Consider the following 15812-nt stretch of genomic DNA (forward strand, 5'->3'; position numbering starts at 1 on the left):
AACCTTGTGTGTTTTCTAATAGCTCCTTAATTCTTGTTCCAGACTCATTAAATATAGAATTATAATGAGGATCTTTCTTCTAAGCTGTTATTATTAGAAGATTTGTAATGGAAGAACCAAATAAATGACAAAGTACAAAGGCAATCACGAAAATGTATGAGTTTTTTCATTTCGATTGACCACTAAAATGATGTTCAACCGGTTGAGGACTGCCCACGGTCTATATATGGTGCAGGTTTAAGCTACCTGCCTGAGCGATTGAGCAGCTAAATGTCACTTGCCCGGCTGTCAGAGATTGCCGGGGACCATGGAAAGAAGACAAAAGTGTTTTTTACCACTTGTCTTCTCTGTACTCATGTACACAACGCTCTATAAACGCTGCTGCCTCTGTTGATCCCGGTGGTCATGTGACTGTTCACATGATTGCTGAGATGCTGGTAGAAAGGCCCTGTTCCCACTGAGTTTTTTGACGAGTTTTTTGGGGCAGAAACCGCGCCAAAAAACTCCTCAAAAAGCGCCCGAAAATGCCTCGCATTGATTTCAATGGGAGGCAGATGAGTTTTTTTACCACGAGTAAAAAAAACTTGTCGCGGTAAAAAGAAGCAACATGACCCATCTTGAGGCGGTTTCCGCCTCCAAAACCCCATTTCAATGAGTCAGAAAGAGGGAAAAAAAACCTAGACGAGTGTTTTGACGAGTTTTTGTCAAACCACTGTGCAAAAACCTACTGGATCAGTTTTTGCAGGAGGAATTTTCCTCCTGCAAAAAACTCAGTGTGAACACAGCCAAGAGGCTGCTGCTGCTTCTAACTTGACCCAGCACAGCCCTATCAGTGACAAACAGGGCTGATCTCCCCTGCTGTAAAGCGCCAATTATAGAGGAAAAGTATAGTGTAAAATAAATAAAATAAAAAGTTTCCCAAATATCTTTTCTGATGGAAAGGTCATAAAAATAAAAAGTTAAAAAACAAACAAAAATAAAGGAAGTAAAAATTACACATAAACCCCTACCTTAACGCATTGTCAAGTACATGTACGTAAAAAGCTTTAAAGGGAAGTATGGCGTGTGCTCAGGGGCTGAGAACTCTCCATACTCAGCGGTATCGACCGCGTAATACAGCCGACACCTTACTGCAACGAGCGGAATAAAAGATCACTTTGATTCCAGTTGTTTAAAACCTTAGATGCCGCGGTCAAAAGCCATTACATAGTTAGTACGGTTGAAAAAATGATGTCACATATCACTTTGCTCAATCAAGCAAGAAATTTTTTTTCCAATAATATATTCGGCAGAAACTGCTCAGAAGGGAAGGAGCACAGATCTTGATGGATTGGTTTCTGGGCACCAAGTTGCATTTGCAAAACACCTGTGGGACCAAAACAGTGGAAACACCCCAAAAGTGATGCTGGCGTCTTCTGGGAGGGAGATACGGGCCAGCGCTCACCAGACCATGGCTGCGGCCGTCGAGGAGTGAGTAATCCAAACAGTCCGCGGCCATGAACGTTACAGTGAGAAGTACATCAGGGTATACGTGAGCTGTGAGGAGTACACCAGGGTATAAGTTAGCTGTGCGGAGTACATCAGAGTATACGTAAGCTGTGCAGAGTACATCAGGGTATACGTAAGCTGTGCAGAGTACATCAGGGTATACGTAAGCTGTGCAGAGTACATCAGGGTATAATACAGTGGTATAATAATGGGGTAAATAGTACAATTATTCATAGATGTGTGTTACACTGTGAAGCAATCCTTTATGAACAGGACAGTGTCGCACTGATAAATGGTGTCCTTTCTTATCCCCTTTCGGTCCACACTCTGCACCTTTGCAGTTTGGGGAATTTTGCTGGGAAAGTGTTGTCTTGGTATAATACGGACGCCCTCGCTTCCAGCAGACATGTTTAGACCCTCCTCTTCCGGATTCCCAAATATTAGAGCCCTAATAATCACCTCCTGAAACGGAAGGAAAATTCCACTGGATCTGTTCATCTGCATATTTTTTCATCATCAACTAATGGGAGCCGTAACTTTTTTATTATTTCATACACGTAGTGGTTTGAGGGCTTTTTATTAATACCATTTTGGGGTATATGCAGTGGCGGATTATCATATGGGCAGTGAGGGCGGCCGTCCGGGCACCGATGCTGGCCACCCAAACCGCAGTCTTATAAAACTATGCAGCGCACTCGCGCTGCTAACTGCCGCTGTGGAGATGGGGAGCAGGGAATTTAGGGCGGACTTGGCCGAGATAGTGCTAGCTAGCAGACGTTAAGCACGTCTAATAATGTTTAGGACATGCCTCTCAGACACAGCATGCGCCGCAAAGCGGAACAGGAGGGCGATCCCGTCACAAAACTGGAAGAGAAGAGCAGAGGGGTCACCGACTGTGAGGTTAGTGGTACTGGTTGCCGGTTTACCCTCCAGCCCCAACTAACATTAAAGTCATTGGTCGACACTATGTGGGGGATTATGCAGTAAGGGGAGGTCTAACCATCTAACTGACTGCAGCTGGCTGTATGAGGGGATAATAATTCCCCCCATAGAGCCCTCTGCAGTCAGATGCTCAACCCCCAACCCCTTGCAGTATAATAACTACTGAGGACTCCATGGGGGGATTATTCCTAGAGCCCCTTGTCTGCAGTCAGATGGTTGCAGTATAATTCCCCCCCCCCATAGAGCCCTCAGTAGTTATTATATTGCAAAGGGAGGTCAGATTCTCTGGATAACTGCGGAGAGCTGTATGGGTGGGGGGGGGGGGGGGGGGGGGAAGGATGTACACCTTTGAAAACTTTTTTTTTTTTTTATAAAAATGTGTGTTTGGTGCAACTTTTCTAATTACATTTTATTAAAAATAATTTTTACTTTTTGAGATACAGCTGCTTTGTATCCATCAGGTCAGCTGGACTGACGGGATCAGTGACACGTGTCCTGCGCTAATTTGTAATCTTAGATGTGATTGACACGCAGGATCCACCTGTAATCTAAGACACGCAGGCCTGTGTCCCTGATCCCGTCAGTCCTGCTGACCAGACGGATACAGGATACAAAATCAGCTGTATCTAAAAAAGTAAAAATATTTTTTTATAAAATCAAACACACACACACACACACACACACTAGAATATAACGTTTTTAAGTGTGTATATAGCCTTTACGTTATGGGCCTATTTTTTTCTAATTATTTGAATATGTTCCCTAATGTAATTATTCATGTTTTTTTTTTTGTGGGGGCAGCCATCTTTATTAGCATCTGTTTATGTGTCTCTGCACGACACATACACAGGTGATATACGCAGTCGCGGATCATCATTAGGGCTGTTCACCCAAACTGCACATAACCGCACGGGCCCAATCATGTCTGGTGGCGTCGCTAGCACCGTGGTGGGCCCCCGGTGCTAGCAAAAGCCACATTCACTTGTATCTGCGTCCTCAGGACATAGATACAAATGAATACTATAGGCTGAAGGCCACGTTAGGGCTGCAGCCTATAAGGCGCTGGGAAGAATCCCTGCGCAGGCCGTCTTGAAGACGTCACTGCATAACACTGGTGTGCACATGCGTCCTGCCCGGAGGATGTGTTTCCCTCCGTCCGTCGCGGGAACGGGCCAAAGTAAGTACAATATTTTATTTTTGGGGGGGGGGGGGGATGCTGTGTAGCACTACATACAGGGGAGGAGCGATGTGTGGCAGTATATACAAGGGGGGGAAAGCTCTGTGTGGCACTATATACAAGGGGGAGCGCTGTGTGACAATATATATACACACACAAGAGCGAGTGCTGTGTGGCACTATATACAAAAGGGAGTGCTGTGTGGAACTATATACAAGAGGGAGCGCACAAGGGGGGGTAAGTGGCACTATATACCAGGAGGGGGGGGGGTGGTGCCATCTACAGAGGCTGTGTGTATGTGGTGCTTTACTTCACAGTGTTTCATACTATTTTATTCAGGGGCACAGTGTGCGGTCCCATAATTTTATCTTCGTTTATAGGTGTGGAAATGTTGGAAAAGTGAGGAGTCGAAGACATCTGAGTGGCAAACTCCATAAATGGGTTGTGGCCGGGAGAAGTCATCATGAAGTCTGGATCGGATGGAGAAGAAAAGAGGAAAAAAAACTACTAGAATCTGAGTAGTCGTCACCTGTGAGTCACTAGATTTATGGAGAATCGGTCACCTCTCCTAACATGTTTATGTGAAATACAAGGATTTCCTATAAAAGACTTTGTGTGGTCCAGGACTCATAGATAAATGCATGTTACCATTCCGCTTTTCAGGTGGATGTGTCCCTGCACAGTGTGATACGGTCAGTAATAGTTGGAGACAGTCAGTATGTAGGGACATAGCCCTGTGACAAGGGCATCGTGCAACACCCATTTGTTAATGCTCGCACAAAAAGGTGGTATTAAAAATAGATACGGTGCGGTAGTGTGGCGGTGGAAAAGGGGGGCCCAAGTTTGGGTAACAGCCTAGGGCCTATGGTCTACTTAATCCGCCCCGGAGTACATGCAACTTTTTAAACACTTTTTACTCCATTTTTTTTTAAGCGAACCTATCAAAAAACAGCATTTTTTTAAAAAATATGGCATTCACTGTTCTGTATAAATTACATGTTAACTTTATCCTGCGGGTTATTTCTATTTTATTTTGTTGATTGAGCAGAGTAAAGGCTTATTTTTGTGGGGCGAGCTGTAGTTTTTATTGGCACATACAAATTTTTTAGCACGAAGGTGACCAAAAAAATAGCAATTCTGGCGGGTTAATTGTTTTTTTTTTTTAGTGTTCACCATGCGATTTATATAATGTTATATTGTAATACGTCAGACTTTTACAGATGCGGCGATACCAATTTAGTTTTTTTACAATACTTTAGAGGAAAGGTGGGAAAAGGGTTTTTGTTTATTTTTTGTACACCACTAAAGAATTGAACTATTTTTTAACACTATTCATTAGTCCCTGCAGCGGATTTGAACCAGCGATCGTAAGACATACTAGTGTATTGAATTAATGTCATTCTTAACCGCTTCCCGACCGCCCACAGAAAATTCACGTTGGCACTTGCTGGGCTCTGTGCAGCGCCAACGTGAATCACGGTGGGTGTTAAAAGCACGATCCGGGTGTCTCTGAGTAGCGCTGACACCCGGATTGCGCTGTTATCCCCTGCCTCTGGTCCCGGAGACATGATCGGGACCTAATTGGTTCAGGTCCCGGTCATGTGATTGTGGGACAGGGAAAGTTTGTTGTAGCAACGAAGTGGAAAGTTTGTTGTTATAACAAATTTTCCCGGGGACCGATTGCGGGTGCTGCCGTCGGTTATAAGACAAAACCGGAGGCCATGCAACAGCCCCCGGATCTGCCATGCACGGCAGTCTATGAGAACCAGAAGGAGGCCGGTCCTCATAAGCTTCCTGTCAGTGTGACTCTCAGGGCGGATTCAGACGAACGTGTCTTGCGTCCGCGCAGTTTTCGCGCGGACCTAGAGAAGTCTATGGGGCAGTGCAGACAGTATGTGAGTTTTGCGCAGCGTTAGTGCTCTGCGTAGAACTCGCGACATGTTCTATGTGTCTGCGTTTTTCGCGCATCAGGCACCCATTGAAGTCAATGGGTGCGTGAAAATCACGCATGCCCCACGGAAGCACTTCCGTGGGACAAGCGTTATTCGCGCAATAACAGTAAAAGAATGAATGTAAACAGAAAAGCACCACGTGCTTTTCTGTTTACAAACATCCAAACTGAGTGTCATAAAGATGGCGGCTGCGCGAAAAGAACGCAGCTGCGCATCCATATGAACAGGGCACACGGAGCTGTCAAGTGCCTTTTGTGCACGCAAAACGCTGCGGTTTTTGCGTGCGCAAAAATGGCACGTTCATCTGAATCAGCCCTCAGCATCACACTGACAGTTTATAATACGTTACACTACCTAGGTAGTGTAATGTGTTATAGCAGCGATCAGTGCTGCAGGTCTTCAAGTAAAACAAGAGTAAAAAAATAAAAAAAAAAAATAATAAAGTAATAAAAATGTTTTATAAAAGTGTAAAAACAAGATAAGTTACAAAAACAAAAAATACTTTTTTTCCTATAAGAGACTTTTATTATAGGGAAAAATTGAAAATGTTAAAAAAAAGTACACATATTTGGTATCACCGTGTTCATAAATGACCCAAACTATAAAACTATAATATTTTTCCCGCACGGTGAACAAACACAAAAAAAAATTATTTAAAAAATCACTATTTTTTTGGCATCAACCCTCCCAACATATAGAATAAAAAGTGATCAAAAAGTCGCATGTACCCTAAAATAATACCAATAAAAACTACAACCCGTCCCACAAAAAAACAAGCCCTTACACAGCATTTTTGACTAAAAAATAAAAAAAGTTATCGCTCTCAGAATATGGTGACACAAAAAATAAATAATTTTATCGAAAAGTGATTTTATTGCGCAAACGCCACAAAACATAAAAAAAAACTATATACATATGGTATCAGCGTAATCGTATCAACACGCAGAATAAATAAAAATGTCATTTATAGCGCACGGTGAACACGGTGTTAAAAAGAAAAAAAAAAAAAAAAGACATAAAACATTGTCAGAATTTATGTTTTTTTTGTCACTTTGCTTGCCAAAATAATCTAATAAAAAAAGTGATTAACCCCTTAAGGACGCAGCCTAGTTTTGGCCTTAAGGCTCAGAGCCCATTTTTCAAATCTGACATATTTCACTTTATGTGGTAATAACGTCAGAATGCTTAAACCTATGCAAGCGATTCTGAGATTATTTTCTCGTGACACATTGGACTTCATGTTCGTGGTAAAATTTGGTCGATATATTCAGTGTTTATTGGTGAAAAATTGCAAAATTGAGAAATTTTTGAAAAAATAGAATTTTCAAAATTTAAATGCATCTGCTTGTAAAACAGACGGTTATACCACCCAAAATATTTACTAGTTCACATTTCCCATATGTCTACTTTAGATTGGCATCGTTTTTTGAACATTCTTTTATTTTTCTTGGACGTTACAAGGCTTAGAACATAAACATCAATTTCTCATATTTTTCCGAAAATTTCAAAAGCCTTTTTTTTAAGGTACCTCTTGAGTTCTGAAGAGGCTTTGAGGGGCCTATGTATTAGAAACCCTGATAAAACACCCCATTTTAAAAACTAGACCCCTCAAAGTATTCAAAACAGCATTTAGAAAGTTTTTTAACCCTTCAGGCATTTCACAGGAATTAAAGCAAAGTGGAGGTGAAATTTGCAAATTTCATTTTTCTTGCTAAATTACAAGTTTATTCAATTTTTTTCCTGTAACACAGGTTTTACCAGAGAAACACTACTAAATATGTATTGTCCAGATTCTGCAGTTTTTAGAAATGTCCCACATGTGGCTCTACTGCGCTCGTGGAATAAAACACAAGCCTTAGAAGCAAAGAAGCACCTAGTGCATTTTGAGGCCTCTTTTTTATTAGAATATATTTAAGGCAGCATGCCAGGTTTGAAGAGGTGTTGAGGTGCCAAAACAGTAGGAATCCCCCAATAGTGACCCCATTTTGGAAACTACACCCCTCAAGGAATTCATTTACCATTTTGACCGCACAGTTTTTTCACAGTACGTATTTGAATTGGGCTGTGAAATGAAAAAAATTAAATTTTTTCCAATAAGATATCATTTGTGATCAAAATGTCTTATTTTCACAGGGAACAAAATACCCCATTTTGTTGCCCAATTTGTCCTTATTGCGGCAATACCCCATTTGTGGTGATAAACTGCCGTTTGGGCCCATGGGAGGGCTCAGAAGGAAAGGAGCGCTATTTGTTCTTTGGAGTCCAGATTTTGCTGGATTGGTTTTCGGGTGCCATGTTGCATTTGCAGAGCCCCAGAGGTATCACAGCAATGGAAACCAACCACAAATGACCCCATTTTGGAAACTACACCCCTCAAGGAATTCATTTATGGGTGTTGTGACCATTTTGACCCCATAGTTTTTTCACAGAACTTATTTGAATTGGGCTGGGAATTAAAACAAAATTATTTTTTTCAAATAATATATGTCGTTTTGGCTGAAAATTTCTTATTTTCACAAGAAACAAAATACCCCATTCTGTTGCGCAATTTGTTCTGAGTGCCGCAATACCCCATTTGTGGTGATAAACTGCCGTTTGGGCCCATGGGAGGGCTCAGAAGGAAAGGACCACCATTTGGCATACTGGGGATTTTCTAGTGCGAAGTCATGTATGCAGAAGCCCCTGAGGTACCAGTACAGTTGAAACCCGCAAGAAGTGACCCCGTTTTAAAAACTACACCCATAAGGCATTCATCTAGAATAGTGTAGTGAGCATTTTGACCGGAGACCTACACCCCATAAACTGTAATGTGGGTTCTCCCGGGTATGGCAATACCCTACATGTGGCTGTTATCTGCTGCCTGGGCACACAGCAGGGCCCAGAGGGGAAAGACGAGGGGGGATAAGCTGTGCGGAGGGCATCAGGGGAAGTGAAACTGGGGTAAATTATAAACCAAGGGATGTATGATAAATTTTAAAACACTTTCATACAGAGCTCTGGTTATTCGGGACACGTGTCACATTGATATATTGTGTCCTCCCTTATCCCCCTCTTATAGCAGACTTTGTACCTCTTTTGACTTTTTCCCTTCTTGCCAGTTTGGGGAACTTCTACTGGAAGTGTTGTCCTGGTACGATGCGTGTGGCCTCGCTTCCAGAAGTACTGGGTGCCCCCCTTCTTGGTCCCTAAAGATTAGGTTCTTGATAATCACCTCTTGAAATTCCAGGAAAGTTCCCGTCTGCAGGGCCGCCATCAGGGGGGTATTACTGGTACTCCCGTCAGGGGCCCGGCCACATGAATGAAGTAAAAGGGGCCCGCCGGGCTGCCGTCGCACCCCCCCCCTTCGGACTGTTGCCCCCCCTCGCAACGCTCACGGGCCCCCCCCTCGCAACGCTCACGGGCCCCCCCCTCGCAACGCTCACGGGCCCCCCCCTCGCAACGCTCACGGGCCCCCCCCTCGCAACGCTCACGGGCCCCCCTCGCAACGCCCGCGGCACCCCCCTAGCGTCACCCCCCTAGCGACACTCCCCTAGCAACACTCGCGGCAGCCCCTGCATACCTGTTGTAGCTTCACTGGAGGGGAAGATGCAGCATGTGCTGAAGCTCCGTGTGGAGATCCCGCCCCCCAGCTCCTCTACACTGCTGACCGGACCTGCAGGCTGGTGAGTATGTTCCCCTATCCATTCGGATTCCCATCCCCCTGACCCCATTTGTAGATTGTATAAAGTTGGCTAAAAAGTTTTTGGGTATTTTTTCGTTTTCCTAGCGCTTTTTTGCCGCGATTTTCGTAATCGCGGCAAAAATGGCGCAGTTTTGCCGCGATTATATAAAAATCGCGGCAAAACCGCGTGATTTGTGCCGCAATTACGAAAATTGCTGTTAGGCTATATTCTCACAGTGCGGTCAAGTCACGTTTTTTTGCAAAAATTGTGGCAAAAAAATGGGATTTCACCGCACTGTGTAACTAAACCAGAACAAGAAACAAGTCACGACCAGGCCCCTGCAATGGGGCCTGTTCTTTTCACCAAAACAATGTCGTGAGCTGCGGGCCCCCCTCTCGTCAAACACCGCCGTGAGCTGCGGGCCCCCCCTCTCATCACCGCCGCGAAACACCACTTGCGCGCACGCGAACGACCGCAAGCTCGCACCCGCGCGCGCATGACCGCAAGCGCGCGCCCATGCGCGAACGACCAGGCGCGCCGCCGAGAGGGAGGCGGTGCGCCCGCAACACAAATCCGATCTACGGGGAAGGACAGCCACACAGGGACAGCGGCGCACAGTTTACTTACCTGCTGGCCCGCCTCCAACTCCGCCTCCTCGTCCGACTCCGCCTCGTCCTCCTTCTCCAGAGCGTAGCTGCGTAAGGAGAGGGGGAGGAGTCTAGTTGTTGCGCGGCGGCAGGAGTTCTACGATCCCCGGCATTTTCTGGAGCATGGAGGTCAAGGACGACATCTGGACCGAAGACATCGCCTGAAGAGGACTGGAGTGGGAGCAGCTCTTCTGACACGGTGAGTAAAGTGTCTCAAAGTGCTGTTTATGTATGGCCCTGTTCACACAGAGTATTTTGCAGGCCGAAAAAATCTGCCTCAAAATTCCTTAAAGAATTTTGAGTCAGATTTTGACCTGCCCACACTATCTTGCCGCGTTTTTTGCTGCGTTTTTTGTCCGCGGCGATTGAGGACAGCAGACAAAAAACGCAGCGAAAAATGCATTTTCTGCCTCCCATTGATTTCGATGGGAGGTCAGAGGCGGAACCGCGGCAAGAAAGGACGTGCTGCTTTTTCTTTTTTCCGCGACTGGCTCCCATTGATTTCAGATTAAATCAATGGGAGGCGGTTTTGGAAGTTTCTTGGTGCTGATTCTGACGCAGTGTCCGAGTCAATATCAAGGCCCAAAAACTCTGTGTACTGGGCCTTATTGTTAGGGCTTATTCAGACGAACGTGTAATACATCCGTGCAACGCGCGTGATTTTCACGCGCCTCGCACGGACCTATGTTACTCTATGGGGCCTTGCGGACTGTCAGTGATTTTCACTCTGCTGCGACTGTAATACGCTGCGGATTTTCCACAATAAAATGTGTTGCATAAAATCCGCAGTGTTCATGCCTAGTGTGTTCCTACCCTAAGGCCGGATTTACACGAGCGTGTGCTTTTTGCGTGCGCAAAAACGTGGCGTTTTGCGCATGCAAAAGGTCCATAACAGCTCCGTGTGTCAGCAGCGTATGATGCGCGGCTGCGTGATTTTCGCGCAGCCGCCATCATTATGACACTCTGTTTGTATGTTTGTAGCACGCGGTGCTTTTCTGTTTTCATTCATAGTTTATACGGCTGCGGAAGTGCTGGGCGTGATTTTCACGCACCCATTGACTTCAATGGGTGCGTGATGCGCGAACACTGCACAAATATCGGACATGTCGTGAGTTTTACGCAGCGGACACACGGACACACGCTGCGTGAAAATCACTGACAGTCTGAACGGCCCCATAGAGTAACATAGGTCCGTGCGAGGCGCGTGAAAATCACGCGCATTGCACGGACGTATTACACGTTCGTCTGAATAAGCCCTAACAATAAGGCCCAGTTCACAGAGTTTTTGGGCCTTGATATTGACTCGGACACTGCGTCAGAATCAGCACCAAAGAACTTCCAATACCGCCTCCCATTGATTTAATCTGAAATCAATGGGAGCCAGTCGCGGCAAAAAGAAAAAGCAGCACGTCCTTTCTTGCCGCGGTTCCGCCTCTGACCTCCCATCGAAATCAATGGGAGGTAGAAAATGCATTTTTCCCTGCGTTTTTTGTCTGCTGTCCTCAATCGCCGCGGACAAAAAACGCAGCAAGATAGTGTGGGCAGGTCAAAATCTGCCTCAAAATTCGGTGCGCGGTTCCAGGCGGTCACAGGTGGGCATGCGCGGGAGTTTGCGGGTGCGCGCGATCGGTCGCACGGGCGGCAGTGTTTGACGGCCCCCATGACGACCCCCATGCTACTCAGGGCCACCATCAGGGGGGGTATTATGGGTACTGATGTGAGAGGCCCGGCCAAACCTAATTGAAAGGGGGGCTCGCAGCTCACGACATTCTTTTGGTGAAAAAAACAAGCCCCATTACAGGGGTTTGTTTTTCTTTTCTACCAAAGGCAAGTCGCGGCAGTTGCCGGGCCCCCCTTTCAATTAGGTTTGGCCGGGCCTCTCACATCAGTACCCATAATACCCCCGCTGATGGCGGCCCTGGCTACCATGATATGGTGCTGGACGGAGTACCGTTAACAGGCGGTGCCACGGTAGGGGGGCCCAGAAATTCCTGATGGCGGCCCTGCCCGTCTGGCCTGCACATCGATGTAGCACGTACGCATTGTACAATGCCATCTGTATGATGTGCACGGCCAGCTTCTTATACCACACCGCATGGTGCTGTAGGGCTTCAGGACTTGATCTTACAAGTCCATCCCTCCCATGTACCTATTGTAGTACAGGATGCAGTCTGGTTTGGGGGTGGCCTTTCCTTCATATATCCTAAATCTGTAGGTATACCCTGATGCACTCTCGCAGCTTATATATCTTCCCGCCATACCTTGCCCTCTTACCCGGCAGGTACTCGGGAATTGAACCCTCCCTTTAAAATGTACCAGGGACTCAAATAGAAATACACTTCTCGGGGGTGTATGCTTGGGAAAACCGGGCACTGAAACGGTCTAATAGGGGTCTCCGTTTATACAAACGATCAAAACTGTGGCCATCTCGGGGTGGGCACGGCTTATTATCAGTATAATGTAAGAAGCGAAGTATTGCCTCATTTATTTATTTTTTTAGGTTACAGTTCAGTTCTGAAGTTGCTTTGAGGGGCCCATATATTAGAAACCCCCATCAAACACCCCATTTTAGAAACTAGACCCCTCAAAGTATTCACAACAGCATTTAGAAAGTTTATGAACCCTTTAGGTGTTTCACAGAAATTTAGAGCAAGTAGAGGTGAAATTTACATTTTTTTTTTGCCAGGAAATCCTCTTTATACCATTTTTTTTATAACACAAAAAGTTTTATCAGAGAAACGCAACTTAATACGTATTGCCCAGATTCTGCAGTTTTGAGAAATATCCCACATGTGGCCCTAGTTCGGTAATGGACTGAAGCAGCGGCCTCCGAAGCAAAGGAGCAACTAGTGGATTTTGAGGCCTCTTTTTTATTAGGCACCATGTCCGGTTTGAAGAGGTCTTGTGGTGCCAAAACATTGGAAACACCCCAAAAGTAACCCGTTTGGAAACTAGACCCCTTGAGGAATCCATTGTAGTTTTCATGTCATGCATGCGGCTTTTTGATCAGTTTTTATTAGATTTTTAGGTGGCGTGGTGACTAAAAAACAGCAATTCTACTATTGTTTTTTTATTCTATTTTTTTTACAGCGTTCACCGTGCGCTATAAATGACATTCACTTTATTCTGCGGGGCGATACGATTATGGTGATACCCTATGTTTATAGGTTCTTTTTATGTCTTATGGCGTTTGCACAATAAAATAAGTTTTGTAAAAATATCATTCACTTTTTGTGTTACCTTATTCTAAGCGGCTTTTTTATTTTTCAATCAATAAAGCCGTGCGAGGACTTATTTTTTGCGTAACGAACTGTAGTTTCGTTCAGTACCATTTTTAGGTACATGCAACTTTTTGATCTCTTTTTATTCCATTTTTTGGGAGGTGAAGTGACCAAACAATTGTGATTGTGGTACGGTTTATTATTATTTTCTTTTACGGCGTTCACCGTGCGGGATAAATAACAAAATAATTTTGTCGTTCAGGCCGTTACGGACGCGGCGATACCAATTATGTATAGTTTGTTTGTTTATATATTTTTATTAATAATAAATGACTGATGAGGTAAAAAGGGAGATTTTTACTTTTAAAACTTTTATTTTCTTATTTTTACACATCTTTTTTTAACTTTTTTTTTAACTTCATTACTTTGTCCCACTAGGGGACTTGAGGGCAGGAGGCCCTGATCGCAATTCTAATACACTGCACTACATGCGTAGTGCAGTGTATTAGAACTGTCAGCCACTCACTGACAGCAAGCATAGTGGGTCCTGACTTTGTCAGGACCCACTAGGCTTCCGTCTATGGCATAGCCGGACGCCATTGTTAGGTGTCCGGTTGCCATAGTCACCATCGCCGGCCGCTATCGTGTAGCAGGCCGGCGATGGCAGCTTAACCCCTAAAAAGCCGCGATCTCTATAGAACACGGCTTTTAAGGGGTTAATCAGCGGGGACACAGCGATCGGTCCCCGCTGTAGGAGCTGTGACAGCTGCTGTACGAGACAGCATCTGTCACAGCTCCTGTATGTGTCGGGAGGACGGCCGAAATGGCCGTTACTCCCGAGACGTACTATTAGGTCATGGAGCGCGAACGATACAGTTACCATGACCTAATAGTACGTCCAGGAGCGGGAAGGGGTTAAAAAATAACAATCAAATGTACCCTAAAATGGTACCAATGAAAACTAGAGATTGTTCCGCAACAAATAAGCCCTCGCACGGCTCCGGTGGAGAAACAATAAAAAAAAAGTTCTGCCTCTCAGAATATAGCGACAGAAATTGTGCAGTGTTCAAAAGCGGATAAGATCGGGCACCATTTATCAGTGCCACATCGGCCACAAATCTGCGGATTATTATTTATTTACCGAATTATTATACCCTCTTATTATGTCCTGATGTACTCAGCAAAGTTTACACCAACCCCCACATTATAAACTGAAATACCAGCAAAATCCCAAACAGAACAGTTACCAAGCAAAATCTGCGCTCCAAAAGCCAAATGGCGCTCCCTCCCTTCTGAGACCCACAGCATGACCAAACACCAGCTTACGTCCATATATATGTCATTTTATACCCGGGAGAACCCGCTCAACATTGTATGAGGTATTTGTCTTCAGTGGCACAAATTGGGCACAACATATTGTGCATTAAAACGGCATATCAGTGGAAAATTTAAATTTTCACTTTGCACCATCCGCTGCGCATCAACGCCTGCGCGCACCACGACTTAATACAATGTCGTGGAGCGGGGGGTTATATATGGAGCGGGCTCATGCGCTGCGATCGCTCATATTCTGAAGGTGTCAGCTGTGTATTACAGCTGACACCCAGGACTAACGGACAGGAACAGCGATCACGCTTGTACAGGAGCCTGTAAAAATGATATTATACTGCGATACATTAGTATCGGTGTATTGTACCAGCGACCTAATGATCGCTCGTTCCAGTCCCCTAAAGGGACTTTTGGGAGGTTTCCACTGTTTTGGTACCTCAGGGGCTTTGCAAATGCGACTTGACACCCGAAAACCATTCCAGCTAAATTTGAGCTCCAAAAGCCAAATATTGTTCCTTCCCTTCTGAGTCTTGCCGTGGGTCCAAACAGCAGTTTATTACCACATATGGCATATTGCTGTAATCAGGACAAATTGCTTTACAAATTTTGGGGTGATTTTTCTCCTTTATTTATTGTAAAAATTAAACATTACTATGTTTTTCAGAAAAAAGTAGATTTTCATTTACACAGCCTAATTCCACTAAATTCAGCAAAAAAAACTGTGGGGTCAAAATGCTAACTATACCCTAGAAAAATTCCTTGAGGGGTGTAGTCTTCAAAATGGGGTCACTTTTGGGAGTTTCCGCTGTTTTGCTCCTTCCAGGGCGTTGCAAACGCGACATGGCACTGAAAAACAATCCAGCAAAATCTGCGCTTCAAATTCCAAATGGCGCTCCTTCCCTTTTGAGCTCTGCCGTGGGTCCAAACAGCAGTTTATTACCACATATGGGTTATTGCTGTAATCGGGAGAAGTAGCTTTACATGTTTTGAGGTGCTTTTTATTCTTTATTCCTTGCAAATATTTTTTAAAATATTTTTTCAGAAAAAAAGTAGGATTTTCACTTTCACAGTCAAACTCCAATAAATATAGCAAAATACCTGTGGGGTCAAGATGCTAACTGTACCCCTAGATACATTTCTTGAGGTGTGTAGTTTCCAAAACCGTGTCACTTTTGAGGGATTTCCACTGTTTTGGCACTACAAGACCTCTTCAAATCGGACATGGTGCCTAAAATATATTCTTAAAAAAGGAGGCCCCATAATCCACTAGGTGATCCTTTGCTTCTGAGGCCGGTGTTTCAGTCCATTATCACACTAGAGCCACATGTGGGATATTTCTAAAAACTGCAGAATCTGGGTAATAAATATTGAGTTGCATTTCTCTGGTAAAACCT

General features: G+C 44.7%; 1 protein-coding gene across 1 annotated transcript in view; it reads right to left on the minus strand.

Moving 5' to 3' along the window:
* Positions 1–15812, minus strand: part of LOC142657638 (uncharacterized) — a 209056-nt gene that overhangs the window by 184433 nt on the left and 8811 nt on the right. The window lies entirely within an intron of this gene.

This window comes from Rhinoderma darwinii, chromosome 1 (genome assembly GCF_050947455.1).
Source record: "Rhinoderma darwinii isolate aRhiDar2 chromosome 1, aRhiDar2.hap1, whole genome shotgun sequence".
In the NCBI taxonomy this organism is placed as follows: Eukaryota; Metazoa; Chordata; class Amphibia; order Anura; family Rhinodermatidae; genus Rhinoderma; species Rhinoderma darwinii.